The sequence below is a fragment of the Aythya marila genome, assembly GCF_965140915.1.
Source record: "Aythya marila genome assembly, contig: HAP1_HAP1_SCAFFOLD_180, whole genome shotgun sequence".
In the NCBI taxonomy this organism is placed as follows: Eukaryota; Metazoa; Chordata; class Aves; order Anseriformes; family Anatidae; genus Aythya; species Aythya marila.
The window spans coordinates 374,845-382,508 of NW_028136597.1; the positions used below are offsets into that span (position 1 = coordinate 374,845).

General features: G+C 55.8%; 1 long non-coding RNA gene across 1 annotated transcript; it reads right to left on the minus strand.

Annotated features, from left to right (window-relative positions):
• Positions 1–655: 655 nt before the first annotated feature.
• On the minus strand, positions 656–4,518 carry LOC309891721. Its single transcript, XR_014319552.1, has 5 exons — positions 4,437–4,518; positions 3,647–3,822; positions 2,897–2,917; positions 2,627–2,748; positions 656–2,545 (listed from the first exon to the last, which is right to left on the minus strand). It is a non-coding gene; the product is annotated as an uncharacterized lncRNA (long non-coding RNA).
• Positions 4,519–7,664: the final 3,146 nt, after the last annotated feature.

Sequence of the window (7,664 nt, forward strand, 5' to 3'; positions counted from 1 at the left end):
ACAATAAATGTTAACAGTTCTAACCAGCAACCCCCCCAGCAACTTCCATGCCTTAACAGTGGAGAAAACAAGCAACCCCAAACGGCAGGGCGTCGCCTCAATCACCCTTGTTTCCTCTAAACATTCCCAAATCTCCCCCTTCTTTATTAACATCAACCATTTTTCTGACACGAATTACCACTCCATATATAACAAGAACAAGGGTGGAAATCAGGTCTGACAGGGCGAGGGCATGCTGCAGTCAGAAAAGATGGCAGAATCAAATGGCGTCCGCTTAAGCCCATCAAACCACACCTTCAGAATAAAACTAAGGAAAACTGGGAGTTTCTGTTCACAGGACAGGATCATCGGACGACCCCGTAATCCGTATACCCCAGTGACAAGACAAGCCCAACAAGGATGGTTTGAATCATGGTTTAACCATTCACCGTGGTTAACCCCCCTGATATCTGCCTTAGTAGGGCCGATCGCAATGATCCTAACACTGATCTTTGGACCTTGTATACTAAACACGCTTGTGTCCTCTGTTAAAAGCCAGCTAGAGAAAGTTAACATCATGTTGGCAGAACACCAGCAACTGCTCAGAGTGTATTTACTCAGTGTTATCCCCAGTTATCCCAAGTTACACCCCATTATGACCAGTTACCCCCTAGTTTTCTCCTGTTTATTGTGCCTTATGCTTTTTATTCAAGCTACGATGTCTACATCCGAAGATTGTTGTAAAGCATAGAACTAAGACAGGAGCAGAGTTTTTTTGATTGTTATATTTAAGCTAATTTAGTTACACATAGGGAGGGGGGAAATGTAGGTAGTTAGGGTCTGGCAGCCCAAAGATATCGCGCTGTACGGAAAGCTAGAGCCCCTCCCTTCATAGGCAATAGCGTGTAGTTTATGATGGAAGCAGACGCAAGTGTTGTTGTGAACCCAAGCTATATAACACTGTGCAACTCAGCAATAAACGCCATTTGCCATCGACCACATTGGCGTCCGTGAGCTGATGGCCCGAGCGGCCTGCGGTTGGTCGCCGTGCCGTTCCTGAACCAGGTCGCCACTGCCAATGAAGGCAACAAAGGAGCCCAGCGACGCCTCTGCTACTGGGACCCTGACAGACCAGGGGGCCAGCTCTTGCAAACGCAAAATGCCAAAGCTCAAACCCAGGCTACCGACGCCATCACCCCATCCACGGTGACCCGAGCTTTGATTGCCCGGAGCTGCAAGAACATCGTCAGAGGGTTCAGATTCCAACCTCTTGGGTTGGAGCTCCTGGCCAGCCTCTCGGGGTGGCCAAGAGCTGCGGTCCTGCTGGCTCCCGCTGCCCTGGGCTCCTCCAGGACCTAGTGGAGGCCAGGCAGAGGACATTTGCCATCTTCATGCTCATCCCCTGCAGGTCCCCCAGCTGATGGACATGGTGGTGTCCCCGGTGTCAGCCGTGGCCTCCCTGACCTTCTCTGACTGTGTCACCATCTTCCCCGAGTGAGCATCTTTGCGGCTGTGGCCGCTACTCGGGCTCGGTAGCATTTGCCCTTGCACCCATGAGTGCCCAGCCAGGGAGGTGGATGGGAAGCAACGCCTGCTTCCCATCGAGGCCTGGGCTTCTTTGTCGCCCACTTCCCAGGATGGTCCTTAAGGACAGTGACTCTATGGCAACGTCAAAGTGTCTCCGTGAGATCGGGGGCAGTGGTGGTGCCCTGGGTCACGCCGATCTCTTCTGGAGGAAGCATCCAATTCCAAGGACCCCTCTGCTTCTGGGACAGTGACACACCAGGGGGCCAGCTCTTCCAATGGCGAAATGCCAAAGCTCAAACCCAGGCTCCCAGTGCCGTGCCCTGTAGGTATTAGAGCCAGCCTGCCCAAGGCACCCAGCGACCCCTTGACTTCTGCGACACAAAGGGGCCACGTCTGCTCATCTTCAACCACCAAAGCTCGTACACAGGCTCTTCACACCGTTGCCTATAGGTATGAGCGCCAGCCTGCCAAAGGAGCCCAGCGACCCCTCTACTTCTGGGACACAGACCGCCCAAGGGGCCAGCTGTGTACATCTTCAACCACAAAAGCTCCTACCCAGGCCCTATACACGCTGTTGCCTATAGGTATTAGAGCCAAACCACCCAAGGAGCCAGGCGATGCCTCTACTACTGGGACACCGACACACCAGGGGGCCAGCTCTGTGCATCAGCTGCCAAAGCTCAAACCAAGGGAGGGAAACGGCGGGACCTGAAGCCATCCACGGGGTCTGCGTGTGGGCAAAGAGCCCCAAAAACCTGTAGCAGTTTTTGCTCAGAGTCTCACTCCCTTCACAGAAATCCATCTGACAGAGGATGGCGAGACAGTGGAGGAAAACACAACGATGTTTCCAGCTGAGGGACCTTCTCCACGGCCTCCATGGCCAGGAACCTCCCCTTGCTGGGACAAGAGCTGGGAAGCTGCCCCCAGAGCAACGTGGAGAAAACCTGCACATCCCTGGAGGGGAAAGGAGAGGATGCAACGGCAGCTGGGGAGAAAGACAGCACCATTTCCATCCTGCTGGACGCTTTCACAACGGAACCTGCAAGTTAAAATGATTTTTCCAAGTGCTTCTGCTTGTCAAGTAAAATTCTGTACAGCAATTGCGGCACTTCAGACTCACTTGGGTTTGAGGGGGATTCTATTGCTCAAGAATTTCAACTTTTGATGGGAGAGCAGAGTGGGAGCAATTCGCTCAGACACCAAGCGATGGGAGAGAAGAAGGGACGAAATAGGCTCTTTCCTCTAGGAAACAGGAAAGGGGTGTTTAGAGCTGGCTTACCTGAACCATGGCTGAAGGACCGGAGCCCAGTCTCTTGCTCTCCACGTGCTGCTGCCTCAGCACCACGGAGGAGATGGGCATCTGGTTTTGGGGGGGTGTGCGCGTGTCTACCTTCTGGGGACAACTTCCAGGCTGCAAAACATTTAAGAAGTCAACCTAAGATTTCCCCTGGGGGGCAGAGGGCGCAAGATGGCTCCGTATCAAGTTCGCCAGCGCTGGGGCTGTGGCTCCAGTGCCAGAATGTGCTTGTGTATATTGGTCAAGGCTGTGCGTGTTTAAGAACTGCTTGTGATTTTGTAGAAGTAGATAAGGAGAACAGAACTCTCCGTAGCAAATCTCACGCTAACTTTTCTCTTTGTAACTGTCAGAACCATTGGCTGTGACTTTCTCTATTTGGCACCAGGGGTATCCCACCAGCCGATCAAGTCTAACAACACAATGGATCGTAAGTTACTACAATTTTAAAAGGCATTCAGGAAAATGGAGAGAAGACTCTAATCACCGGCCATCATGAGACAAAGGAAGTAAGCAGAGTTTTGCAGAGAGTAAAACAAGACCCAAATCACAACTGATGGGATACACTCTGGATGGTCGCCAACTGCAACTGGGATTTTGAACACCTCGAGACACCCAAGTATTGTTTTATTCCTATTAGTTGGTATAAGTTTAATACTGTCTTTTGTATTGCTTGTTCGGAATTGGAAGTTGTTACAACGCACATCCATGTTAGCTTCCTCCACAAACGTGCATGGCAAGCTATGGGGAACATATCATAAAGACCGGGAAGACAAATTTTCGTATTAAGTAAAAGAATTTACTAGATTGTCCAGAAAAGGGGGGAATGCCGTTGTATAAACTCACTTTAGGATAGAGTAAATCTTGTGGTTATAATAATGAGGACAAAATTGACGACATCTTGTGATCTGTCGACCCTCTCTTCTGTTGAAGCATCTTGTTATTAGAAACATCGCGCTGTCTGTCGCCCTTCAGTTCTGCTGGAACTTGAGCTAACTTGAGCCAAGTCGGCATTCCTGTGGCTTGGAAAACAACTGACTCAGCCCCCCCGGCTCCGCCCAAACACCCTCAGGGTTCCCCCCAACACCTCAAGTCCCCATCCACAACACCCCCACAAGAAAATCCTCCAGAGCCCCGCCAAACACCCCCCGGCCACCCCATCCCCCAAAACCCTTCACCAGAGTCTCCACCCCCCCAGACACCCATAACACCCCCCTGCACCCCCAAACTCCCTCCAGAAACCTGACAGGGCCCCCTCAGCTCCCCCCCACAATCCACCAGGAGTCCCCAAACCTCTCAAGCCCCCCCGCAAGCCTCCCCAAACAACCCAAAGACCTCCTGCAGACCTCCCTCCACCAAAACACCCCACGTTCCCCCAGTCCCGTATGTCCCAATGTCCCCCCATGTCGCCCCACTCCCATACGTCCCCTCCATGTCCCCTCGAGCCCCCGCTGTCCCTACCACATCTAGGCATCCCCAAATCCCATGTCCCACCCCAGCCCCAAGTCCCCCCCATGTCCCCATGTGTCCCACGTCCCCTCCGTGTCCAAATGTCCCCCCAGTCCCATATGTCCCAGTGTCCCCCATGGCTCCACGCCCTCCCCCCCTCAGGTCCCACCAATCTCCCTCCACCTACGATTCCACTTCTGAGGCTGCTCTGATGTCTCTAATTCTAGGATTCTGGGATTTCTCCTATTCTGCCATTTCTGCCATTCCGCGATTCTGTTCCTATGATTCCAATTTCTCCAAATTCTCCAATTTTAGGACTCGATTGCGCGACTCCTCCGATTCCTCCGACTCTTTGATGTCCTCCCCCCAGCACAGAGGTGCCTGGGCAGGCAGCAGCCTGTTGGTGCCGCCGTCACCGCGGGCAGCAGCCAGCACTGCCCGTGTCACCACGATGTCACCGCGACACGGCCATCGACAAGAGGCTGCGCGATGGGTCCTGCGCCAGCGGTACCGAGACGTTCGGGCAGGAGGAGCTCCCAGGTGGCTGATGCCAGCAAGGAGCAAGCTGCTCGCACCAGGTGGACCACGTTAGACTGCTGGGAGAACAGTGCTATGGAGCACGTCTCTGCGATATGAGGCGTCACTGACCAAGGTGCGAGCACCCCCAGCACTACAGGAGCGCGGCTGAGCCCCGTCTGGGGCTTTCTGTGGGGAGGACCTGGCTCTGTGGTCAACTCGGGGGGTCTCCGTTTGGGGACGGAGATGTGACGGCTCTTTTCCTCTGCCACCAAAACACGGGGGTGGGGGTGCTGGAAGGCTGGCAGCCACCAGAAGCAGCATGTGACCTGATTTTCCTTGCCTTCCAGAGCGATCTTCTATCTGGGATGCTGTGTCAGCCTACATCCGGGAGCACCTCCAGCTGCGCCAGGTGGGTTGGCACCTACGTCGCCCTTGTTCCCCACCCCAAAAGCAGGAAACTCACCCCAAAAGGCCCCACCAAGAGACCAATAGGTATCGCACAAGTGCGGTGTTGCTTCTGGTAGGTTGGTGTGGTATCTCAGGGCTGACCCCAGTTGCTGGGAGCCCCTGGGTCCCCTCAGCCTGGCTCCCAACAGCGGGAAGTGCACAGCAGGGCCCGAAGCACCGTTCCTGGATGAGACCACCTCCGGCTGATCCTTAACCTTCGGCCCTTCCGTTCTCTGTCACTTGCAGGGCGTCCGAATTCCCACTCTTGGCTGCTTTGCCGTTGTTTCTAAACGGGTCGAGGTTGGGAACAAGTCCCTTACGGTGCAGTGGCCCACATTCCGCCTGGCCAGGAGCCTCATCGTTGCCCACAGCCTCACAGCTGACAAGGAGTACCTGCCAGGTAAGAGGGTGCAGGAATCCCTTGCTGCATGGATCTCAGGTGCTTCTCAGAAGCAAAGCACTGCCTGCACGGAGCAGGTCCCAAACTGAAGCCTTTCTGGGTGACGACTGCCATGAGCGGCACTAGGGAACACGCGGGGAAGGGCCGCTGGTGACCGACTCCATCCCTCTCGTGTCGTTTTCCAGGCCATAAGGAGCTGGAGCCCCTCCATCTCCCTGAGGTGGCTGCAGCTGCCTCCGTGTCCTGGAAGAAGGTGGAGAGCTGCATCCAAGGCACCACGTCCCTCATCTCTCGCAGCCTGGGGAAGGGGGACAACATCGCCCTTGTCCTGAAGGACATGGGGGTGCTCTGCATCGAAGGCACGAGGGTAGAAATCAAGTTCTATCGTGACTTCTTGGAGAGCCTATCAGAACAGGGGAGCCTTCAGAAGGCTCTTTTCAAGGTGAGGGTTTTGTTTTCCCCACGGCCTGGGCAGCCTCACACAGGGGCAGCAGCAATGCTTGCCCTTGGCCCAGCAAGACCTCTTGGCTTGGAGCTCTTGGCCAGCCTCTTGGGGTGGCCAAGAGCTGCGGTCCTGCCGGCTCCCGCTGCCCTGGGCTCCTCCAGGACCGAGCGGAGGCCAGGCAGAGGACATTTGCCATCTCCTTGCTCCTCCCCTGCAGGTCCCCCAGCTGATGGACATGGTGGTGTCCCGGGTGCCAGCTGTGGCCTCCCTGACCTTCTCTGGCCATGCAATCATCTTTCCCGAGTGAGTATGTTTTTGGCTGTGGCCGCTGCTCGGGCTCGGTAGCGTTTGCTCCTTGCCAAATGTGTCCGTGAGCTGGTGAGCGTGGGGAGTGGTGGTGCCCTGGGTCACGCCGATCTCTTCTTTTGCCAGCTATATAATGGACAAAGCGCCCCAGCTATCACCCGGGGAGCGTCTCAAGGCCCGCAGGGATGACAGGCAGGAGAAGGAACGGGCTGTGTTGTCGTCTTCCAGCCAAGGTGAGAGATACAAAGCGGCTGCTGGCTCCTCTTGTGCCACAGCTTCATGCCAGCTCAGCACAGCCTCTTGTCTCCGGGCCTCCAAAATGGAGCCCTGGTATGTGACGTGCCCAAGGTGCCTGTCCCTGGGTGCTGCAGGAGGTTGGGGATCCAAAACACCCCTAAATTGGCTGTACCCAGCTCCTCTCTGCCAGAACTTGGCCCCCAAACCACGTCACGGCCTAAGATTGAGGCGGCTGAGGCTGGTGCCAAGGAGGGCCGAGGCCCCTGCAGATGGAGGCTGGGAGGGGAGCACAGAGGCCCCTGGGACAGCGCAGGAGGAGGCCTCAGCACCCGGCGTGTCCCGGCTACACCAGAGTCATGGAAATTTGCTTCTGACATCTCTCCTTCCCGATTCCAGAGAAACGGCCTGAACTGCCACCCTTCCTGTCGTGCAGGTGGAGGAATTCTTTTGGCTCTGTCCTTTCGGCAGGCTGCCGCTGATGCCCAAGCTGCCTCCTGCCATAAAGGAGCTTTTGCACAACCAGCTGCAGACAGGAACTGCGCCCAAAACAGAGCCCAGGAGGAAATGGAAACAAGAGCCCAAAACAGCAACCGGTGCAAGACCAGGGCCAGGCAAAGGCTGAAAGATGTGGAAAATGTCAGGAGAGCAAGGGCCAAAAAGCAGCAAAAGCCCCTCCTGAAGTCAGGAAGCTATCCAGCCTGGAAGCCCTGCCAGAGATGGAGCGAGTGAAGCGCCCCGAATCTCAGAAAGCCCCAGGCCCGCTAGAAACACCCATCGTGCCCATGCTGTCCCTGCCGAGCTCGGAGGGCAGCATGCCTCAGGAGCCCAGCGACGACACCGCTACTACTGGGACACAGACGGACCAGGGGGCCAGCTCTTCAAAACTGCAAATGCCAAAGCTCAAACCCAGGCTCCCGACGCCGTGCGCTGTACGTGTGAGTGCCAGCCTGCCCAAAGAGCCCAGCGACCCCTCTGTTTCTGGGACACAGATACACCAGGGGGCCAGCTCTGCGCAACTTCAAGAAGCAAAGCTCCTGCCCAGGCTCTCAACGCCGCTGCCC